The 24,166-nt window shown below is 48.7% G+C and overlaps 1 protein-coding gene and 1 pseudogene across 3 annotated transcripts in view; one reads left to right on the forward strand and one right to left on the reverse strand.

Moving 5' to 3' along the window:
• sh3tc2 (SH3 domain and tetratricopeptide repeats 2) overlaps window positions 1-24,166 on the reverse strand; it is a 148,190-nt gene that overhangs the window by 62,828 nt on the left and 61,196 nt on the right. The gene's annotated exons all lie outside the window — the stretch shown is intronic.
• On the forward strand, window positions 22,085-23,352 carry LOC147113925 (uncharacterized; annotated as a pseudogene).

A 24,166-nucleotide genomic window follows, 5' to 3' on the forward strand; every position in this document is an offset into this window, starting at 1 on the left:
GGTCTGAACAAACCTCTCAGCCAATCCATTTGTGGCTGGATGATATGGGGCAGATGTGTAATGCTTCACCCCATTATTCCTCAGAAACCTCCGGAAATCCTCTGACACAAACTGTGGCCCATTGTCAGAGCAAATCTGTTCTGGCAAGCCATTCCTGGCGAAGATGGTCCGTAGGACTGCAATAGTTTTCTCCGTGGTGGTGGAGGACATTTTGATGACCTCTGGCCATTTCGAATGGGCATCCACAGCGATTAGGAACATTGAGTCCATAAGTGGACCAGCAAAATCAATGTGTACCCATTGCCATGGAGATGAGGGCCACTCCCATGGATGTAGCGGGGCCTGTGGTGGAGCGTTTTGGACCTTCTGGCATCCTGTGCATCTCTTGGTCATATCCTTGATTTCTTTATTGATTCCTGGCCACCACACAAACGCCCTGGCTAGGCTCTTCATTTTTACCCCTCCCAGATGACCCTCATGAAGCTCATTGAGCACTCTATCTCTCAACTTGGGTGGAATTACCACTCGGGATCCACACATCAAGGTCCCCCGGCACACTGACAGCTGTTCTCTCCTTGGCAAGAATGCTGGCAACAGTGAGTCGCCATGTGCTGGCCATCCCTTCACCGTCAAATCATAGACCTGAGAGTGTGTCGGGTCATTTCGGGTTTCCTTCTCTATACTTGAGTTTGTAACAGGTAGACATTCGACTATGGTCGCATGGAATATCTCAACAGGGTCCACTGCAGGTGCTTCCTCTACCGTAGGCAACGGTAGGCGCGACAGCCCATCAGCGTTTCCATGCTGTTTCGTACCCTTGTACTCTATGTCGTACTGATGTGCCCCTAGAAAAAGTGACCATCTTTGCAGCCGTTGCGCCGTCATCACCGGAACGCCCTTCTTTGGATTAAAAATGGAGACCAGGGGCTGATGATCAGTCAGTAGGGTGAATTTCTGCCCGTGCAGATAGTGATTGAACTTCTTCACCCCCCACACCAGGCTGAGGGCCTCCCTGTCAATCTGGGCGTAGTTACGCTCGGCTGAGGTTAACGAGCACGATGCAAAGGCTATTGGCCTCTTTGAACCGTCAAGGAAATTGTGTGACAGCACCGCTTTGATGCCGTAGGAAGACGCATCACATGCTAACTGAATCGGTAGTGTTGGATTGTAGTGGGCCAATATTTCTTTTGAAGTGATTAGGCATTTACATTTCTGAAAGGCACGCTTACACTCATCACTCCATTTCCATGTTACTCCAGTTTGCAGTAGGGCATTCAGTGGGTGCAGAATTGTAGATAAATTCGGCAAGAACTTATGGTAGTAGTTCACCAACCCGAGGAACGACCTCAGTTGCGACACATTTTCCGGTGCTGGAGCCTTGACTACAGCCTCAATCTTGTCCGGCGACTTATGCAACACTTCCTCATCAATCATGTGGCCACAATACGAGATTTGTCTCCTGAAGAACTCGCATTTGGGGCGGTTGGCTCGTAGCCCATATTCCTGTAATCTAGTGAGCACCTGCTCCAGGTTGGCAAGGTGTTCACTGTCATTTTCGCCCGTAACCAGGATGTCGTCCAAATAACACTGGGTCCCCGGGATCCCTTGCAGGACTTGTTCCATCGCCCTCTACCAAATAGCCGGGGCTGATGCTACCCCGAATACCAGTCGATTGTACTGGTAAAGGCCTTTATGAGTGTTTATCGTGAGGTATTTCCTAGATGCTTCTTCCACCTCCATTTGTAGATACGCTTGGGCCAGATCAATCTTTGTAAAGCGTTTCCCTCCAGATAGTGAGGCGAAAATATCTTCTATCCGTGGAAGTGGATATTGTACTGTGTGCAGGACTGGGTTCATAGTTACCTTGAAGTCCCCACAGATGCGAACCTTCTTCGGTTCCCCAGGCGTGCTGCTCAATGATTTCTTCATTACAGGAACGATGGGTGTAGCCCACTCGCTCCAGTCCACCTTGGAAAGCACACCCGAATGCTCCAGACTCTCCAGCTCTGCTTCAACGGCTGGGCGGATCGCGTAAGGCCTTAAAAAATTTTGGGTTTGTGTTATCTTCGATTTTTATCATTGCCGTTACTCCTTTTAGAGTCCCAAGTCCTTGTTGGAACACCTCTTTCGCGTCAGTTAGAATTTTTGACAGTCGTCCAGGTGTGACGTCATCATCCTTTTTATCAGTCACAGTTAGCGCCTGAATGGAATGCCAATCCAATTGTATTTTTTGGATCCATTCACGTCCCAATAATGGTGGTCCTCCATCTGGTAGTATATATAGATACAGTTTCTGTGTTTCCTTGCCGTTGTATTCAACTGGCACCCTTATTTTTCCTCTGGGGTAGACTTTTTGCCCCGTGTATGTCTTCAATACAATGGACATGTCCTTCAAGGGTATGTGTGAGAATAGCCGCTCATAGTCTCGTCGATTCATGACAGTTAGGGCTGATCCTGTGTCCAATTCCATCTTTACTGGGGACCCTGCTACCATGAGGGTGACCCAAATGGTTCGGTGATCCTCCTTTGCGACCACGTTGTGTAACTTTAGACAACTTAGTCTCCTGATCCCGGAGTCCTTATCACTCTCCTGATCTTCTGAACTACTGTCTGTCAATTTCTTTACTTTCTTGTACTTTTCCTTAGTAGTTCTTGTAGTGTTGGTTTTCTTTCCTGACCTGCAGACTCTTGCTATGTGTCCCATTTTCCCACATTGCCTGCATACTTTGTCCTTAAACCAGCAGTCCTTCTGATCATGGGTTGTTCTGCCGCAGCGATAGCACTTTTCTGCTCCATACGCCATTTCGTTAGCGCTGTATTCTTGTGGTTTCTGTTGTATTTCCGCAGCTCCCCGTGCTGCTGCTTCGTAGGATACTGCCACGCTGAAAGCCTGTTCTAGCGACAGGTCCTTTTCCGAAAGTAGTCGTTTCTGGGTTCCTTCACTCTGGAGCCCGCAGACAAACTTATCCCGTAAGGTGTCTGCCAGTCCTGCTCCGAACTGGCAGTGCTTTGATAACTTGCGTAGTTCCATAAGATAGTCAGCATTGCTCTCATCTTTGTGCTGGTTTCTTTTATGGAACTTGAATCTTTCTGCTATCAGCAGCGGTGTAGGGTTTAGGTGTTCCTGTAAGATATTAACAATCTCTTCAAAACTTTTCTCCATTGGTAATTAAATTCCGCAATGGGCCGTACGTTCTCGCGCCCATCAAATTTAATAATACCGACGCCTTCTTTCCATCGGCCACCTCATTTGCCTTGCAGTACACTTCAATTATTTCCACATACGTGGTCCAGTCTTCTACCTCGTTGTCGAAAGCAGTGATACTGCCACTTTTTGGCATCTTGGGTGATTTAAAATGGCGCCTCCCGCGCTTTTCCTTCTTCCCCAATGGAATAAAATGGCGCCTCCCGTGCTTTTCCTTCTTCCCCTTGCTGCCACGCTGCTCCTAGCGTTCTGCAGGGTAATGGCGGCGACCCGCGGCTTCGGCGCGTCTCACTTTTCCTTCCCCTTGTTTTATTTTCGCTACGCTGCCCGGTTCTTGAGCACCGACCGCGCCCTGTGCGCTCCACCCTCTCTCTCTCTCTTTTCCTCCTGACGATACTGCACGGCCCCTTTGCAGAGCTGCTCGATTGAGCTCGAGCCCGCCGCAGTCTGGAAGGGTCAGTGCACTACCTGCTACCAGCATGATTTGCTGGAACACCTTGACTGGGGAGCCAAGCCTAGCTCTCCACAGCCTCTCCTGCAACTCTCCGAACTCCGATGGATCCTTGGGCGGTTGCCCGCGGTCGACGCCCGTTGTTCTGACTTCGGCCTCCAAGAAGCTTCTTCTCAGGGAAAGATCCCCGTGAGGTGATGCAGTACTGCAGGTGAGTTCGAACCTGTTCATCGCCAATGTAGTGTCCGAGTATAAATGATACACGGACTGCAGGAGAACAATAATAACAGGTATTTACTGAACAGAGGGTAACTTAAGACTGAAATACAGCAGCCTGCTATGGCTTTATATACAGGGGTGGTCACTGCCGGTACTGCAGTATAGAATCAGTTCTTCTCTTAAAGGTACATACACAACACGCACCTTGAGTATTGTGTGCAGTTTTGGTCGCCTTATCTGAGGAAGGACGTTCTTGCCATGGAAGGAGTTCAGCGAAGATTCACCAGGCTGATACCTGGGATGGCAGGAATGATGTATGAGGAGAGATTGTGTCGATTGGGCTTATACTCACTGGAGTTTAGAAGATTGAGAGGGGATCTCATCGAAACCTATAAAATTCTGTCAGGCCTGGACAGACTAGATGCTGGAAGGATGTTCCCGATGGTCGGGGAGTCCAGAACCAGGGGTCAAATTCTAAGGATAAGGGGTAGGACATTTAAAACTGAAATGAGGAGGAATTTCTTCACCCAGAGAGTGGGGAACCTGTGGAATTCTCTGCCACAGAAGGCAGTGGAGGCCAGTTCATTAAATATATTCAAGAAAGAGTTGGATATATTTCTTAAGGCTAAAGGGATCAAGGGATATGGGGAGAAGGCAGGGACAGGGTACTGAATTTGAATGATCAGCCATGATCTCATTGAATGGCGGATCAGGCTCGAAGGGCCGAATGGCCTACTCCTGCTCCTATCTTCTATGTTTCTATGTTTCTTTTTAGCCCCGTTAGAAAATGTAATTAATTTTTCAAAAATTTAAATTATTGTTTAAAATAGTTATTTCATGTTATTTATAGTTTATTTTTAAAATGTGATGTCTTTTTTAAAACTTATTTGAGGTTTTAGTGATGTTTTGGGGCTTATAGTATTTATAGGTTTGACAGCTCTTCCTGTCAAACTTATGAATGAAGCATTCCCTGCTACCATTGGCTCTCCATGGCCCACGTGATACCAGGGGACGCATCGAACTAACTGCGCCCCTGGGATACGCAAGCACTGCACACCGGCAGTTTGAGGAGGCCCAGGATCGGAATCCCACGGGGGCCCACAGCTCAACGGCCAGCGCACAAGGTAAGTGCAGGTCGGGGGCTTGCACCCGTGGGAAGCCCCCGACCCGAATTTCCAGGCCATGGTTTAAAATAGTTATTTTATATTATTTATAGTTATTTTAAAAATGTGATTTAAAAAAAAAATGTATTTGAAGTTTTAGTGATGTTTTGGGGCTTATAATATTTATGGTTTTGACAGCTCTTCCTGTCAATTTAATGAATGGGCATTCCCTGCTACCATTGGCTCTCCATGGCCCATGTGATCCCAGGGGACGCATCGAACTAACTGCGCCCCTGGGATACGCAAGCACTGCGCGCCGGCAGTTGGAGCAGGCCCTGGATCGGAATCCCACGCGGGCCCACAGCTCAACGGCCGGCGCGCTAGGTAAGTGCAGGTTGGAGGCTTGCACCCGCGGGAAGCCTCCGACCTGAATTTCTGGGCCACTATTTTCGGGTAGGTTTAAAAAGTGTCTAGGCTGGACACATCAAAACTGGTTTAATACTCCATACAGCGTCAAATCCAAGTGTTGTGGGTCTATTCCCTCTGGGGAGTCTCATTCTGCTTCACTTCGGAATCAGGTGCGACCCTGACTCTGGATTTACACTTCAACTAGAGCTTTGGTGTGAAATTGAAACTACTTTGCACAATGCCTACTTTGTAGAATAAACACACATTAAATGTAGAACCATTCTGGAAGTATCTGGTTTCAGGGGCGGGGGGGGAATGGATTTACCCTATGGAACTGAGGGGAATCCATTACAAAAAATGATGCCTCAACTGTACAGTTCCCAGAAATATGCCAGCCACAACAGTTCACACACAGATAGTGAAAAAGTAGTCACTGGTTGCAGAAATTGAAATGCAGTGACCCATCAATGACCCAAAAAAGTGGACCTGAATTAAAACAGCGGCAGCGGCGAGAGGATACTGTGCGGCCCGAGAGCGGATCTGAATTAAAGCAGCGGCAGTGGCGAGAGGATAAAGAGCGGCCCGAGAGCGACCTGAATTAAAGCAGCGACAGTGGCGAGAGGATAAAGAGCAGCCTGAGAGTGGACCTGAATTAAAGCAGCGACAGCGACAATAGGATAATGAGCGGCCCGAGAGCGGATCTGAATTAAAGCAGCGGCAATGGCGAGAGGATAAAAAGCGGCCCGAGAGCGGTTCTGAATTAAAGCAGCGGCAGCGGCGAGAGGATAAAGAGCGGCCCGAGAGCGGATCTGAATTAAAGCAGCGACAGCGACAATAGGATAATGAGCGGCCCGAGAGTGGATCTGAATTAAAGCAGCGGCAGTGGTGAGAGGATAAAGAGCGTCCCGAGAGCAGATCTGAATTGAAGTAGAGGCAGCGGCGAGGCTGATTCAAAAACAACAACAACAAAAAAGTGACATCATAGGAGAGCAAGTAGGTGATTGGTTGGTGAATATTACAGCTTTTTCTTTGCTCTCTAACTTAGGGAAGGGTGTTAAAATAAGAGCTGAGAAACTGTAACTTGCTAGTACTTATTAAATTAATAAATTAAATAAGATAACATAATCAAACAATAAAACTAAAATATCAATCAAATAAAAGCTTTAACTAATTAATTAATAAATAAAACAAGGTTAGCGATGGCAGGGCAGGTGGTGTGATGTAACTGCAGCATGTGGGAGTTTGTGGAGAGCATCGCGATCCCGAGCAACCACATCTGCAGTAAGTGTCTGCAACTCGAGGAACTTTGGCTCAGAGTTGTTGGGCTGGAGTCCGAGCTGCAGACATTGCAATGCATCAGGGAAGGGGAGAGTTACCTGGACTCTTTGTCCCAGGAGGCAGTCATACCCTTTAGTAGTACTTTAGAGTTCATCAGGAGTCAGGGACAGGAGAGTGTGACCGCGAGTCAGGAAAGTATGGGGACCCAGGATGTAGTGATAGAGGAGCCTCAGCCCTTGACTTTGTCCAACAGGTACGAGATATTTGCTACCAGTATGGATGAGGAAAAGGACTGCAGGGAGGATGGGCAAACTGACCACGGCACCATGGTACAAGCAGCCATCCAAGTGGGGGGGGGGGGGGGGAGAAGGAAGAAGTGTGGTCGTGGTAGGAGACAGTATAGTCAGGGGGATAGATACTATTCTCTGCAGCCGCAAAGGCGAGTCCCGAAGGCTGTGTTGTCTGCCCGGTGCCAGGGTTAAGGATTTCTCTTCACGGCTGGAGAAGAACTTAGAGTGGGAGGGGGAGGTGTAAGAATAAAAATATGTTTTGTATGTGTGATGGACTCGAGACTATTAATATAAGATGTATGTAATAAAGATGAATTTGATGCTATTTCCCTGGGAGCAGAGCTCAAGGCAACGGCGCAAAACTTAACAAAGGAAACTTGCATAACAGGATAACCCCCACAGACTCACCATCGAAACTCAAGAGCCACTAAAAGGTGTTAACAATCAGTTTAATCAAAAAATGGCACCAGCCACTGCAGACAGACACATGTTCAAAGGAAAGCCAATCAAGAACTGCCATGAAACTAAGACCCAATCCTGGGGTCTTAGCAACTTAGACTAGAGACAATGGACTTAAAAAGATACAAAATAAGGAACCTATAGTAATCTGGGATGTTATGATTAAGGTTATCCACCAGGTGGTGCTGTAGCCAATGCTGCTGCTAAGGTCAGAGCTTTGCTTCCTGTCAAGGTCAGCAAAGGTGAAATGCCAGGGTGCAGGCATGATGTTTGTTACTCTGTTTGCTAATAAAGTACTCGTGCTAATTCTACGACATCGCCTCTTTGAGTTCTTGTTCTACTACATGGGTTTATCACAGAACCCAAAGGCTCTCACTCTCTCTCTCTCTCTCTCTGGATAACCACGCGGAAAAGCAAGAAGCCCTTCCTCTACAGACCAGACCAAGAAGCAAGGAAAAAGGCCCCGTGCATTGCTTGACTTGGGGAAGTACAAGTCTGTGTAAATCTAACCCATTACCTTACCTGTTGTAATCGAGTAAAGTCATAGGATACCAGTAGGCTATTGTTTTGATGTGCATGAGTGTGTGTGTTTAATAAACTTATTCCAAATTGTTTCAAAAGAATTGGTCTTGCTGTCGATTTAATGCCAGTCGAAATAAAAAGCTTACAAAACTGGGGGCTCGTCCAGGATCTGGCGAGACAGCTTTAGATCATTCTGTTAAACAGTTGGAAATTTCGGGAGTTGCAATTCTAACCTGTGGTGCAAAGTTTAAAAGTAAATTCAAAAGACACAGGATGAAGGGATCGGGGGCATACAAAAAGCCAGCAAACGACGTAGCTGTAGCCTACCATGAGAAAATATATGAAAAGGTGTCCAAAAGGGACTTACAAGAGTTATGGGCACGATGCATCTGTAAGGGCCAACATGCATCCTTTGGGGAGCTCGTGGCATTTATCCAGGAGAGGGTAGATGAGAGAAAGCTAAGGCCCAAACAGGCAAACAGTCTCTTGGCATTCGGGGCACATTACTGTGCTCGGAGAAATGAGGAATTAATGAGGCAGGATGCAAAAGAGATTCAAGATTTAAAGGGAGAGAAACAAGATTTAAAAGAATTAAAAGTCAAAGAGATTCAACTAAAATAAAAAGAGATTCAAAGTATGAAAGAACAGAAAGAAGAAGGCATCCAGCTTGTTAGGCAGTTAAAGGAGGGAGAAATCCAGCATTTGAGATGAGAAATCGATCAATTAAGCCACAGTATCAGGCAACTAGAAAGAGGAGCCGAGCAGGCAGCTTCGTTGCTACAGCAACAAAACCTCTCAAATTTAAATGCAGGAGCAGCCGTCGCTGCAGAAAATGAAACAAGGTTAGAGCTCAAAAAATATAAATGGGAAAACCTGGGGCTCCAGCAGGAAGACGACGATGTTAGGGGGGCATTAAGGGAAGCAATTAAGAAGCCACATAGGGAGGCAGACCACTCCCGGTGTCACCTAGAAATAGCGCAGCTGAAGAGTAAATTAGGGCAGCAACAGTCTCTAGTATCTGCTGTAACACAGAGAGCCATAACAGAGACAACAGAAGGGGACGAGGGGGAGACAGAGTGGGAAGAGGAAGGCAGTCAGTATAATCCCCAGGAGGGCGGTGAAGGAGGGATACCTTGGAGACACAAGGGCCAACCGTAGCAATAGTGACCACCTCTTTACAGTGTAATGTGCATGGTCACATCACTAGCAACCATACCGACTCACAGCCCATATCTGGTGCTGACGCCACGGCATGTAGCCACGAGTTGGGGCCCATTAAGGATGGGGACAACCCACTGGTAGTTAATAGGAGGTGGGCAGATTTCAGGAAGGGTCACCACGAGTTAGAAGAGGGAGACTTAACACGAGTCCTCCTCTTGGCCTGTTCCACTTCTTTAAAGAATAATCTGCCAGACACGATCCTCCAGCATGGCACCGCGACCGATGCAGTCGTGACTGAGATCCTAAACCATTTAGGGATCCAAAACTTAAAGTTAATGGCTATGCTTAGTCAGACCAAACAGCACCCAGATGAGTTCCCAGAGCCTTCAGAAATTGCCTGTATGATATCTATGAACGTACCCAGAACCAGGCACCCGCAAATGCTGCAACAGGAAAGAATCAGGAACAATTCAAAATGATGTTCCTGACCCAACTTCACTCTTTAGTTAAAATCACCCTGGGCATAGCTGTGAAGACCGCCGATCAGTGGACAGATATAGAGACTAACGTTCAAAGAGCCTGGGAGTTGGTAAAAGACCAGTTGAAGGTGAAGTCACCACCCACCGCAAAGAAACCAGGTCCGCGGTGGAGAGGTCTCGGTACTACCTCTTTAGGGAACAGTGCTTTAATTGTAAGAAGGTCACCTAGCAAAACATTGCAGGAGACCCAGACAGGCACCGGACCACGATGCAACGCATAGATACCTCCCGAGGGACGAACCCAAACCCTCTGCGATGGAACAACAATTGGCCCAGTTAGTTACCCTTCTTAAAAAGGACGAATCCAAGCCCTCTGGGACGGATCAACGATTGGACTAGTTGATAATCCTCATGAAACCCCAAATTGTCATGGGGGAGATGCAAAATCATTTACCAGTGCACGCAATCACCAATGCACACCCATTGGGAATGCAAAATCATATCATCAATGCACACCCATTGGAGGGACCCCTCCAAGGATCCACCCCATGACAGAGTTTGGCCCCCAAAGATTGGTCGGAAGTGGGGTTCTGGCATGATAGTAGCGGGAGACCAGTAGTCCTTATTGTCTTAAAAGGGGGCCGGCAGCAGATTAAGCTTATAGACACTGGCTCAACCATTACCATCATCCACACCCCATACCCTGAATGCCATGCAGTGACAGGCAAGGGTTGTATGACCCTTAAAGGGTTTAATGGTGATACAACCACCGCGTATACAGGGAAGGCCTCTGAACATCAGTTGGGAGGCCTCACCTGCAAGGTTCCAGTGCCGATGCTGATGACCACCCCCGACGGAAGGGGAATTTTAGGGACTGATGTGTTGGATCAGTATGGCACGGTAATAGATTACAATCGGGACTGTGTTTGGATAGGACTGAGAAATAATGCAAAAGTGATAGAAATTTCAGATGCTCACTCGGTTTTAGCTATTAAAAAGCCATCCGAGTATGACCCTCCGGGGAGCGAAAATGAAACTGTGGCAAAACGAATTCAGGAACACCTAGTGGTGTTTGCCACGTGCAAGCACGATTGTGGAAAAATGGCAGGCGAAGAGTCTCTTGAGGGACCCCCCCACTCATTCACTAAACAGTACCCCATCCCAAGGGAGAGTTACCCTTACATCCCTAAGTCGAGCAGGGTGTTGTTAGGACAGGCACTTTCACAACCAATTCACCCACATGGCCGGTTAAAAAGCCTGATAGCAGCTGGCGACTGACTATTGATTACAGAAAGTTAAATTCTGTAACGCCAGCCTGCTCACCTGTAGTAAGAGAAGCTCCCACCATATTATCTCAAATTCCTGCTGGTTCCAAGTACTTCTCGACCCTCAACATCGCCAATGGATTCTGGAGTATCCCTGTTAAAAGGGAGGACCAGTACAAATTCGCGTTCACATTTGAGGACCAGAGCTACACCTGGACATGCCTCCCTCAGGGGTTCCACAATGCCCCCACGAGCTTCCACAAAAGAATGGCTGAAGTTTTAAAAGACATTAAAAGAGTTGCGGGCTTTTTTTTTTTTTTTTACAGAGAGCAGTGTCGGGAGGAGCAGAGACCGGCAGTACAGTGAGTAATTAAACTCACTTTCGCGGGCTTTTTTTCCAGAGGCCGGTGTCGGGAGGAGCAGAGAGCGGCGGTACAGTGAGTACTTAAACTCACTTTCGCGGGCTTTTTTTACAGAGACTTACCAATCTCACAGAGCAGCGGCGGCATTCCGGAGCCACATCACGATTCAAAAAGTGACGCAGGCAAGAGGAAGCAGCTGATTGGGTGAGTACGGCCAGGTGAGTATTTATACTACTCTATAGTTTGACAGTTAAGCTTAATAGTTTATAAAATTTAGACGGTCTTAATTTTTGTGGTTATAGTTTCTAAGGTCTCTGTTGTGCATCGGGGAGTGCTAATAACCAAGGGCCCTTGAGTAGATCATTTAATTGTAGTGTAATTTGTGGTATTGATTTGATTTAATTTAATTTAAATTAATTAAAGGGTAAGTCATGGCAGGACAGCTCGGCCCCGTGGCATGCTCCTCCTGCGCTATGTGGGAAATCAGGGACACTTCCTGTGTCCCTGACGACCATGTGTGCGGGAAGTGTATCCAGCTGCAGCTGCTGACAGACCGCATTGCGGCGCTGGAGCTGCGAATGGATACCTACTGGAGCATTCGCGATGCTGAGGACATCGTGGATAGCATGTTTAGGGAGTTGGTCACACCGCAGGTAAAGGCTGCACAGGCAGGAAGGGAATGGGTGATCACCAGGCAGAGTAGTAGGTGCAGGCAGGTAGTGCAGGGGTCCTCTGTGGCCATCCCCCTTTCAAACAGATATACCACTTTGGATATTGAGGGAGATGGCTTATCGGGGGAAGGCTGCAGCAGCCAACTTCCTGGCACCGTGCGTGGTTCTGCTGCACAGGACGGGAGGAACAAGAGTGGGAGAGCTATAGTGATAGGAGATTCTATTGTAAGGGGAATAGATAGGCCTTTCTGCGGCCACAAACGAGACTCCAGGGTGGTATGTTGCCTCCCTTGTGCAAGGGTCAAGGATATCTCGGGGCGACTGCAGGACATTCTGGAGGGGGCGGGTGAACAACCAGTTGTCGTGGTGCATATAGGTACCAACGATATAGGTAAAGAACAGGATGAGGTCCTAAAAGCTGAATATTGGTAGTTAGGAGGTAAATTAAAAAATAGGACCTCAAAGGTAGTAATCTCAGGATTGCTACCAGTGCCACGTGCTAGTCAAAGTAGAAATAGATGGATATTTCAGATGAATACGTCTCTAGAGGTATGGTGCAAGGGTGAGGAATTCAAATTCCTGGGACATTGGAACCGGTTCTGTGGGAGGTGGGACCAGTTAAAACTGGACGGTTTGCACCTGGTCGGGACCGGGACCAATGTCCTAGGGGGAATGTTTGCTAGTGCTGTTGGGGAGGGTTTAAACTAAAATGGTAGGGGGTTGGGAACCTGTGCAGGGAGACAGAGGAAAGGGAAGCAAGGATAGAAACAAAAGACAGGAAGGAGAAAAGCAAAAGTGGAAGGCAGAGAAATCAAGGGTGTAAATCAAACAGGGCTACAGTAAATAATAATTCTAAAACGACTAAGGGGGAGAAATTCAATATCACCCCGTTTGGGGCACTATTATTGGTGGTGCGCAAAGTTTAGCGCCTGGCGCTAATTATCGCCTCCGACAGCAAACTTGGCTTTTATCGCCCCTGGAGATGATTGGAGCGCTAAATCAGGCGCTACACACCTCTCTTAAGGCGCTAAGGCCGAGGAGCGAGGCGCTACCTCACAGCGCTGGCGAAGCTCATGTGATTTCAGTCAGCAATGGAACACAGACACACTGGCACCATCCAATTCTTAAAGGGGATTTCTGACAAATCGTCATCGGCCTGAAACGTTAAATCTGTTTCTCTCTTCACAGATGCTGCTTGACCTGCTGAGTTTCTCCTGCATATTCTGTTTTCATCTTAAAGGGGAGGGATGATCTTGCTCTCCATTCACATCCTGCTCATTGCAGCCTTGAATCTCGGCCTGAATCTCGGCCTGGAGAGACCTGTACATCAAATCTGCTGGAAAGAACAATGGAGAGAACCGGGGAAGAGCTCAGAGTGCAGACCCCATAGTCTCTTCTAAATCGATACAAGGGCAAATCAAAAGCAACCTGCAAAGTGCTGCTCAGTACCCAAAACTCCTTCACACAGCGTTGAATCTCTCCAGAAGTCTATCTCTCTCTCAGAATGTGTGGTGCAAAATTGTCACCAAAAAAAAAAAGGCAGGAAGTGGTCGCCTTTAAATAGTGCTCCCCTAGTCCCTTTCTGACAGCAGAACGTTCCCCTCAACCTGTCGTTGCTAGCGGCAGGTGGTAAGGCAGGGGGTACCACTCAAATTCCAGTCCGGGGCGCTAACGGGGCGTTGCGCACTCGACTGTCATCAAGATCTGCTGGCGTAGGAGATTGTGGTGGTATTGTTTAGCGCCACCGCAAAATGTCTGGTCAATTTCACGAGAGGCACAGATATCGCCACGCCCGGGCGCTAGTTGCTTTGCGCCCCACTTAGCGCCCTCTTAAGGTGGTAACGGGTGGCGCTACCAACTGAATTTTTCCCCCTAAGTGTGATAAAAAAACAAGCCTGAAGGCTTTGTGTCTTAATGCGAGGAGCATTCGTAATAAGGTGGATGAATTAGCTGTGCAAATAGATGTAAACGGATATGATGTAATTGGAATTACGGAGACATGGCTCCAGGGTGACCAAGACTGGGAATTCAACATCCAGGGCTATTCAATATTCAGGAAGGACAGGCAAAAAGGAAAAGGAGGTGGGGTAGCATTGCTTGTTAAAGAGGAGATTTACACAATAGTAAGAAAGGATATTAGCTCTAATGATGTGGAATTTGTATGGGTAGAGCTGAGAAATACCATGGGGCAGAAAACGTTGGTGGGAGTTGTATACAGACCCCCAAACAGTAATGCTGCGGTTGGGGATGGCATTAAATGGGAAATTAGAGATGCGTGCAATAAGGGCACACCAGTTACCATGGGTGACTTTAATCTACATATAGATTGGACTAACCAAATTATTAACAATACTGTGGAGGAGGAATTCCTGGAGTGTTTACGGGATGGTTTCCTGGACCAATGTGTTGAGGGACCAACTAGAGATCAGGCCATCTTAGATTGGGTATTATGTAATGAGAAAGGATTAACTAGCAATGTTGTTGTGCGAGGCCCCTTGGGGAGGAGCGATCATAATATGATAGAACTCTTCATTAAGATGGAGAGTGAAGTAGTTGACTCAGAGACTAGGGTCCTGAATATAAATAAAGGAAACTATGATGGTATGAGGCGTGAGTTGGGTAGGATCGATTGGGGAATGTTACTTAAAGAGTTGACGGTGGTTAGGCAATGGCAAACATTTAAAGATCGCATGGATGAACTACAGAATTTGTTCATCCCTGTTTGGCATAAAAATAAAACAAAAAAGGTGACTTAACCATGCCTAACAGCGGAAATTAGAGATAGCATAAGATCCAAGGAGAGGACATATAAATTGGCTAGAAAAAGCAGCAAACCTGAGGATTGGGAGCAGTTTAGGATTCAGCAAAGGAGGACAAAGGGATTAATTAAGAGGGGAAAATAAAATATGAGAGTAAGTTTTCAGGGAACATAAAAACTGACTGTAAAAGCTTCTATAGATATGTGAAGAGAAAAAGATTGGTGAAGTCAAGCATAGGTCCCTTGCAGTCAGAATCAGGGGAATTTATAATGGGGAACAAAGAAATGGCAGGCCAAATAAATACATACTTTGGTTCTGTCTTCACAAAGGAGGACACAAATAACCTCCCAGCGATGTCGGGGAACATAGGGTCTAATGAGAGGGAGGAACTGAATGAAAGCAGTATTTGTAGGGAAATGGTGTTAGGGAAATTGATGGCATTGAAGGCTGATAAATCCCCATGGCCTGATAATCTACATCCTAGGGTACTTAAGGAAATGGCCCTAGAAATAGTAGATGCATTGCTGGTCATCTTCCAAAATTCTATAGACTCTGGAATAGTTCCCATGGATTGGAGGGTAGCTAATGTAACCCCACTATTTAAAAAAGGTGGTAGAGAGAAAATGGTGAATTATAAACCAATAAGCCTGACATCGGTAGTGGGGAAAATGCTGGAGTCCATTATAAAAGATGGAATAGCAGAGCACTTGGAAAACAGTGACAGGATCGGACAAAGTCAACATGGACTTACAAAAGGTAAATCGTGCTTGACTAATCTACTGGAATTTTTTGAGGGTGTAACTGGTAGAATAGATAAGGGAGAACCAGTGGATATGGTGTATTTGGACTTTCAGAAGGCTTTCGATAAGGTCCCGCATAAGAGATTAGCGTACAAAGTTAAAGCACATGGGATTGGGGGTAAGGTACTGACTTGGATAGAGAACTGGTTGGCAGACAGGAAGCAAAGAGTTGGAATAAACGGGTCTTTTTCCGAGTGGCAGGCAGTGACTAGTGGGGTACCGCAGGGATCGGTGCTAGGACCCCAGCTATTCACAATATATATTAATGATCTAGACGAGGGAACTAAATGTAATATCTCCAAGTTTGCAGACGACACAAAGCTGGGTGGGCATGTGTGCTGTGAGGAGGATGCAGAGAAACTCCAGTATTATTTGGACAGGTTGGGTGATTGGGCAGATGCAGTATAATGTGGATACATGTGAGGTTATTCACTTTGGTGGCAAAAACAGGAAGACAGATTATCTGAACGGCAATAGATTGGGAAAAGGGGAAGTGCAACGAGACCTGGGTGTCCTTGTGCACCAGTCGCTGAAGGTAAGCATACAGGTGCAGCAGGCGGTTAAGAAGGCAAATGGTATGTTGGCCTTCACAGCGAGAGGATTCGAGTACAGGAGCAAGGATGTCTTTCTGCAGTTGTACAGGGCCTTGGTGAGACCACTCCTTGAGTATTGTGTGCAATTTTGATCCCCTTATCTGAGGAAGGATCTTCTTACCATGGAGGGAGTGCAGCGAAGATTCACCAGACTGATACCTGGGATGGTAGGAATGACGAATGAAGAGAGATTGGGTCGAATAGGATTATATTCGTTAAAGTTTAGAAGAATGAGAGGGGATCTCATTGAAACTTATAAAATTCTAACAGGACTAGACAGACTAGATGCAGGAAGGATGTTCCCAATGGCGGGGGAGTCCAGAACCAGGGGCACAGTCTAAGGATAAGGGGTAAGCCATTTAGGTCTGAGATGAGGAGGGATTTCTTCACCCAGAGAGTGGTGAACCTGTGGAATTCTCTACCACAGAAGGCAGTTGAGGCCAACTTATTAAATATATTCAAGAAGGAGTTAGATATATTTCTTAAGGCTAAAGGGATCAAGGGATGTGGGGAGAAACCAGGGACAAGGTACTGAATTTGGATGATCAGCCATGATCTCATTAAATGGCGGAACAGGCTCGAGGGGCCGAATGGCCTACTCCTGCTCCTATCTTCTATGTTTCTATGTTTCCTGCCCTACCTGCTTGCTACAGTACAGACGATCTACTGTTGGCAACCAATAGCATGGAGGAGCATCTGTCCCTTTTGCACGAACTATTGACATTGTTGGCTCAGCCGGGACTAAATGTGAATCCCCATAAGGCTCAGTTGGTAAAAGAACGGGTCACCTTTCTAGGAGTGTCCATTTCTCCAGAGGGATCATCCCCCGACTCCCACAAGGTGGAGATAATACAGCGACCACCATTACACACTTTCAAAACAGCCCTACGATTATTCTTGGGTTTGGTGGGATACCAAAGGAACTTTATCCCAGGCTTTGCAAAGTGTGCAAAGCCCCTGTATGATTTGATAAAACTGCAGTGTGATGACATACGCCCGGCATGGACTGATGCTCACACCCAGTCCGTGTTCATATTAAAAACTGCAGTGATACTGGCTGCATGTCTGATTCCTCCGGATCTCACGCAGCCCTTCCATTTGGTGGTCAGGGCCACAGAACAAAGGCCTAGAAATTGGGTATAGCCTCGCTTGAGGCGTTAGAACTGGCGGAGCACTAAGTTTATAGCCAGACGAAAGTTATCGCTGCCTGGCGAGATATTGGGTTGCATTGCCCCCAAAGGGGATTGAGGCACTAATTCAGCCATTGCACGGTGCTCTTAAGGTGCAAAAGTTCAGGCGCTACTCAATATCGATGCGGACGGGCGCAGCGCAGGTGATCTCAATTACGGGAAACCACGAGACCTCCAGGCGCCGGCCGGCTCTTAAAGGGGTGGGTCAGTCAGCTTGAGCTTCAACACCCAACGCCCTGTAGGCCTCAGATTCGGCACTCGCCCTTGTCTGGCGGTACAAACTTGTTCAGCATGGAGAAGGTTAGACAGATAGCAGAGCGCTTCAGCACTGAGGCTCTGGACTACTTGGTGGCTGCAGTTGAACGCCGTCGAGAGGTCCTGTATCCGGATAATGGCAAAAGGCTGAATCAGAAGGCTTACCGCCGATCTTGGAGGGAGGTTGCTGTGAGGGTCAACTCCAGCAGCATGGCGACCAGGACCCCTGTTCAGTGCAGGAAGAAATTCAACGACCTCACATGGATCATTAGGGTGAGTGATGGTTTAGCAATCTTCTGATTCCCTCCATCTGCAGCTGACTTCGGGCACCCTGCTGCAATGATGCCCCAATGGCCATCTGTCAGCATGCACCCATGGCCCTTTCTGGGCACACACATGGACAGATGTCTCAAGGCCTCATGTAAGGGCTCTTGCACCATGGGGGGCATGCGATGATCTCTCAAGGCCTCATGTAAGGGCTCTTGCACCATGGGGGGCATGTGATGATCTCTCAAGGCCTCATGTAAGGGCTCTTGCACCATGGGGGCCATGTGATGATCGCTCAAGGCATCATGTTACAGAACTTCCCCTTCTTTCCCCTGCAGTCCAAGCTGGCGATGATCCGGAAGGAGCAACGTCGAACCGGTGGTGGACCTCCACAAGTGGTCACTCTGACGGATCTGGAGGAGAGAGTGCACCAGATACTTGGAGGACGTCTGTCTGGTCCAGTGACCACTGCATCTGCCTACCCCATTACCGACAGCGAGGGTAAGACTCTCACCTTTTTCACCTGTTGCCTTCCACTTGGTCCCCCCACCAGCATGCATCCTCAGTGTGCAGCCATGTCAGAGCCTTGCCGCAATCTGGCATGCCTTTCAGCAAACCTGTCCTTTTGCTAAAGCCACTCTTCCACCTCCCACTTTCAGATGAAGCAGCACCAACTCGGGCTCAACGCGCTGAAGCTGCCAGTGCCAGTGCCACTGGAGGTGAGGACCAGGAGGAATCCGGACCAGCCGTTGCAGAATCCGGGGAGCTGATACATCTACAGACTGGGGATAGTAGTCCCCTGGAGGGGATGGGGGGGGGGCTCTGAGGATGAACCAGTTGCCGGACCAAACGGCATGCAGCAACGCACAGGGGATAGGCAAGTTCGGCCACCGTCTCCCCGGAGGGCAAGGCAGGTCGTGATGACTGCTGCACAGAGTGCAGATGAGATGCGTCGCCTGGCTGAGATGAGCAAACAGGCCCGGGTCAGACACACGGAGCTGATGGCTGCAGTCGAGAAGATGCCTGAGTCAATAGATTCATTGGCTAAGAGTATGTTGGACTTCGGGGCAACAATGGAGAGGGCTCTCCAGGGCTTTGGGGCAACAATGGACAGGACTCTGCAGGTGTTTGGGGCAACAATGGACAGGTCTATCCAGGGCTTCGGGGCAACAATGGACAGGACTATCCAGGGCTTCGGCCCAACAATGGAGAGGACTGTCCACGGCTTTGAGTCGGCTATGGAAAGGACTGTTCAGGGCTTCGGACAATCCCTGGAAAGGTCTGTGCAGGGCTTGTCCGAGGCAGTGGAGCGGTCGGCACCTGGCTTGTCCGAAGCAATGGGAAGAACTGTCCAGGCCTTCTCCGAAGCACTGGCACCTGGCACACAGGTCCTCACTGTTGCCACGCAGTCACTTGCTGGGCTCCTCCACAGCCAGATTGACGCAACGCGATCTCTCACTGCAGCCACCCTCTCTGCATCAGTTAGGATCACCCCGGGCCCTTCCAGTCCCATAAAAGGCCAGCAATCAGTGGAGCATGCGATTGTGGCGGATGAGCCGAGCCGCTCCCCTCAGATAGCCAGTGTGTCATCCGACCATGGTGCAGGTGTCTTCTCTCGGCAGGAGACCACTGCATATGCCAGCGCTGGGACGCCTGCATTGCAGCTGCCACCACCTGCAGGCCACACTGCTTCCAGCCATGATCACATCAAGCATCCTGCGTCTGCACCCTCCAAGCCCAGAGGTTGGCCAGGCCGTCCCTCAGGGGCTTCTGCGCTTTCAGACAGTCAGCAGGCGTCCCCCAGCCTTGAGGCCGCCACTGGGGTCCAATTACGTAGGAGCAGCAGGGAGGGAAGGGGCCGGGCGTGAAAGAGAAGTCGTTCTCCCTCAAGGGGCCAGTTGTAGAGGGAGGTGCTGAGATGTTTGTTTGTCCAAATTCAAGGACACCCTCACCTGCTGTTATATTTGCAGAAGGTTTGTTGAGTTTTGCGGCTTTGCCGAACAGTTCACAGTTATTTTGAAAGTTATGGTTTCTGTTGACATTACGTTGTTTAGCTGTAATGAAAGACTTTTGTGCCAATAAACAGAAGTTTCAATGTGGCATGGTGCATGTGACTAGTTTCAGTGATGCTGGCATTCAGAGGCCCTCAAACATCCAAAGTGCGCATGAGTTAAGACTCTCATCATTCCGCCACAGGGGTCTCGACACGAGTCCAGATGAGCCTCTGACGTATGGCCCTTCCACTTTCAGCAGCCCTTCCATCTTCCTCTTCCCCCTCCTCCTCCTCATACTCCTCCTCCTCCTCCTCCTCCGCCTGCTCTTCCTCCTCCTCCTCCTCCTCCTCCTCATACTCCTCCTCCTCATACTCCTCCTCCTCCGCCTGCTCTGCTGGTCGTTGAGGGAGAGCTGGAATTGGCTGGGTGCGTCGATTCGCCAAGTTGTGGAGCATGCAGCAGACGACGACGATGTGTGCCACTTGCTGCGATGAGTACTGCATGGATCCCCCCGAATGTTCCAGACATTGGAAACGCTTTTTGACAACACCAATAGTGTGCTGTTTACTGTGCCTGGTCACCTGATGGCCGCTGCTGATCAGCTCTTCTGCTGGGGTGTCGGCCACACGGAGTGTTGTCATCAGCCATGGCCAGAGAGGATAGCCCTTGTCCCCAGTAAGCCAGCCTCGTCTTCGAGGCAGCCCCTCAAAAAGGTTACAAACTGAGGTCAACCGCAGGATAAAGGCATCGTGGCTGCACCCTGGGAAATGCGCGGTGACTGCCATGATGATTTGGCGGTGGTCACAGACCAGCTGCATGTTGAGGGAGTGCAACCCCTTGCGGTTGCGGAAGTCCCAAGGATGATGGCGTGGCGCCCTCAAAGCCACCTGTGTGCTGTCACTCGCCCCCTGCACCATGGGGAACTCCGCAATAGAAGCGACACCCTGCGCGCCCTCCGCCTGCTTGTGCAGGGTCCGAGGGAAGGCCATGATTTCACACCTTCGCCTATAAAGGGCTTCTGTAACTTGCCGGATGCAACAGTGGACTGCAACCTGAGCGACAGTCGCAATGTCCCCAATGGCTGACTGAAAGGATCCGTTGGCATAAAAATGGAGGCCATCAGTCAGTTTAGCCATCACGGACAGAGAGGTTCTGCAGCGTTCACGCGGCTGCAGATCCTGACCAAACAGGTGGCACAGATCAGTAACAATGTCCGTCCAGAATCGGAGCCTTCCCAAACACTGCTCCTCCGACATGTCAAGGCTTGTCACCTGCTGCCTAAAGACCCTCGCAGCTTCCCGTCGGATTGGCCGACCTCCATTGCCCCTCCTCCTTCTGGCCAATCCCGGCCCTCTCTCCCGCCGTCTCTCTGCCCCTTCACAGTGTTGGGTGATGAGGCCGTCGCCCTCCAAACAAACTCTCATTCCGATGCCAATTGGTCAAAAGGCTTTTAGGTGCAGTGCTGCAAGTGCTCCGGACAGGTTTGAAGGACCCAAGTACTGTAAAGCTAAATTCCCAGAACTCGGCTCCACATTAGCTCGCCAACTCTCTCTAGCAACGATCGCAATGAGCAGGCCAAGTGGCAGAAGATTCTGCACTAAAGCTGTCCCCTTTAAATAGCGCCCCCCTACTCCGAGAAGGGCCTGTTAGCCCTCCTTCGAACTGTCACTAATAGCGCTGGGCGCTAAGGCTCCGGGCGCCACCCAATATGCGCTCAGGCGATCCTAGAAGGCGTTGCACACTGAAATGACGTCATGAACTGCTTGCGCTCGCGGGCGCGCGCAAACACTTAGCGCAGGCGCTAAATGTATCGTCAATATCTGAGTTGTCGCTATCTTCATAGCGTCCGCCCCAACATAGGGCTTCGCCCCAATTCTAGGTCTCTTTAGGTGCTCAGCGCCGGCGCTACCAACCCAATTTCTAGGCCAAAGCCTCACCGCAGTTCTGTGCCAAATGCGAGCTATTCGACTGTAGCCCATTGCATATGCGTCTCGAATCCTGCAGGGAGCAGAAAAGACGTATACCGCGTGCGAGCGCCACCTGCTGGCTGTCTTCTGGGCGGTACATCATTTTAACTTTATTTCTGGGCTACAAGCGACCATACTTCACTGCGCTCACTCGCTTCTAAACCTACTGATGAAACCTGGAGATTCGCTAGTTTCCTCGCAGCGCCTCAGCAAATTGGAATTTATGGAAAGAGACATTGTTATCATTTCCAAACCCACCACATTGCTGCCACAATTTCTGGTTTATGAGGGGGAACCGCATGAAAGTCCGCTACCCAGATTAACTTCGAGACCCATCCTATGCAGAAAGAGCCCATACAGGGAGCCCCAGATATCTACATCGGTTGGTCCTCATATCACATCGAGGAATTCCCCCCACACCGGGTATGCTGTGGTATTGCCAGAGAGAACCATCCAGCGATGATACAACCGACAGTCTTCACAATATGCAGAAATCACCGCATTTCTAACCGCCATGAAAGAAACCTCAGATAGACCCGTGAATATTTGGTCTGATAGTGCCTATGCTATAAACACCATGCTCTCCTTGCCCCTATACCACAAAAATGACTACTGTACAATAGACGGTAAGGCCCTGGTTACGCCTGCTCTGTTCATACCTTAAACAGCGATCCCAGTCCTGCTTCATAGGAAAGGTAGCAGCCCATAGAAAAGGGGGTCCACATAGTGAGGGAAATTCCAGAGCAGCCAAGGATGCTGCGATTGTTGGGGAGATAGAGGATATAGTTGTTGAGTCCTGCAATGCTGTTAGTAAGGGCTCTCCAACAGATCACCTAGATTTAAAATCCCTGCAGCAACAATGCTGGCCATACGCCATTGTAAGCGCCTGGCATGAGGAAGGCAGACCCTTCCTCAACCGACAGCTTGGGCCCCCAATAACATACTAGCCACTGCCCCTGACTCAGCGGAGCAGTTGCTGATGTTCAAAAGAAAGCCATATGCCTGCCCAGTAGTGTGTGTTCCACCAGAGGTGGGTCAGGAACTGCTCTCCCTCTTTCACTCCCACCCCATGGCAGGGCACTATTCGGCCCTGGTAACCTTCTATAAGGTAGCATCCACAGCTTGGTGGCCTTCCATGAGGGAAACAATCAACCTATATGTGGCACGATGCCTACCGTACCTGCAGCACAATCCTCTCACATGCACTAACCGAGCCTTGCTTCAAAGCGCGCTCCCACCTCAAGGGCCATGGACTCAGCTCCAGATAGACTTAATTGGGCCACTTCCACAGGCGCAAGGCAATTTTCGGCATGCCCTAGTGGTGGTGGATCAATTCACTAAATGGATCGAAGCATTCCCCTGCCACTCCAACACTGCAATCGCGGCAGCCAAAACACAATTAAATCATGTGTTTTGTAGGTGGGGAGTACCGGTATAATTGGACAGTGATCAAGGTTTGCACTTTACCGGTAAGATTTTTACCCACCTGCAGGAAATGTTGGGAATAAAACACAAACTACATATTGCTCACCACCCCCAGTTGTCCGGAGGGGTCGAAAGGGGGAACAGGACCCTCAAGTTAATGTTAAAAAAATTGTGTGCGGACCACCCCACTCAATGGGCTAACATGCTGCCAATGTGCTTAATGGCAATGAGGTCCACACCTCATAAAACAACAAGAGTTTCCCCATATCAGGCCACGATTGGGAGACTCATGAGAACGCCAGGCCAGCTAACACTAACGGGGATGAGCCCCTTGACAATGGAAACATGTAGTTCCAAGTGGCTGGAACAAGTGGTAGATCACACTGGTCAGATGAATCAATTTGTGGCCATGAAATTGGGGAAGTCAAAATGACAAATTAAAAGGTACTTTGACAAGAAAATACATCCCTTTGAGTATCAGGTGGGGGACACCGTAATGATTCCAAATTATGGGAAAAAAGAATCATGCCTTTGAGCCCAGGTGGTGGGGACCGCATACGATTATAGACTAATTGTACCCTGCGGTTTATTTAATACAGTTACCGGGGAAAAAGGGCGTTAAGTACAAGAAATGGTATCATGTTAACCAGTTAAAAACTGCCAAAGAATAAATACTACACTGAAATAACAACAGAAAATGCTGGAAAAACTCAGCAGGCCAGGCAACATCCGTGGAGAGAAAATAGAGTCAATGTTTCGGGTGAACCCTTTGTCAAGACTAAAGAAGCACAGGAAATGAAATAGATTAAGAGGCCAGGCTGGGAGAGAACAAAAGAGCAGTGAAGAGGCATTAAGAGGTATTCAAAATGAGACGAGATGGTGATAGGACTAGTGGAGACAAAAGACGGCTCTAGATTAGGTGTGAAATGCGCTGGCAGAATGGGAGACAGCTGCCATGTGGGAGAGAAAAAAAAAGGGGGTGGGGGGGAAAGGCCAAAACAAAGGTGTAGATAAAAAATATAAGTAAAAATGTAATAGGGGCC

This window comes from Somniosus microcephalus, chromosome 8 (genome assembly GCF_052327205.1).
Source record: "Somniosus microcephalus isolate GS21.2 chromosome 8, FLI_Smic_1.0, whole genome shotgun sequence".
Taxonomy (NCBI): domain Eukaryota; kingdom Metazoa; phylum Chordata; class Chondrichthyes; order Squaliformes; family Somniosidae; genus Somniosus; species Somniosus microcephalus.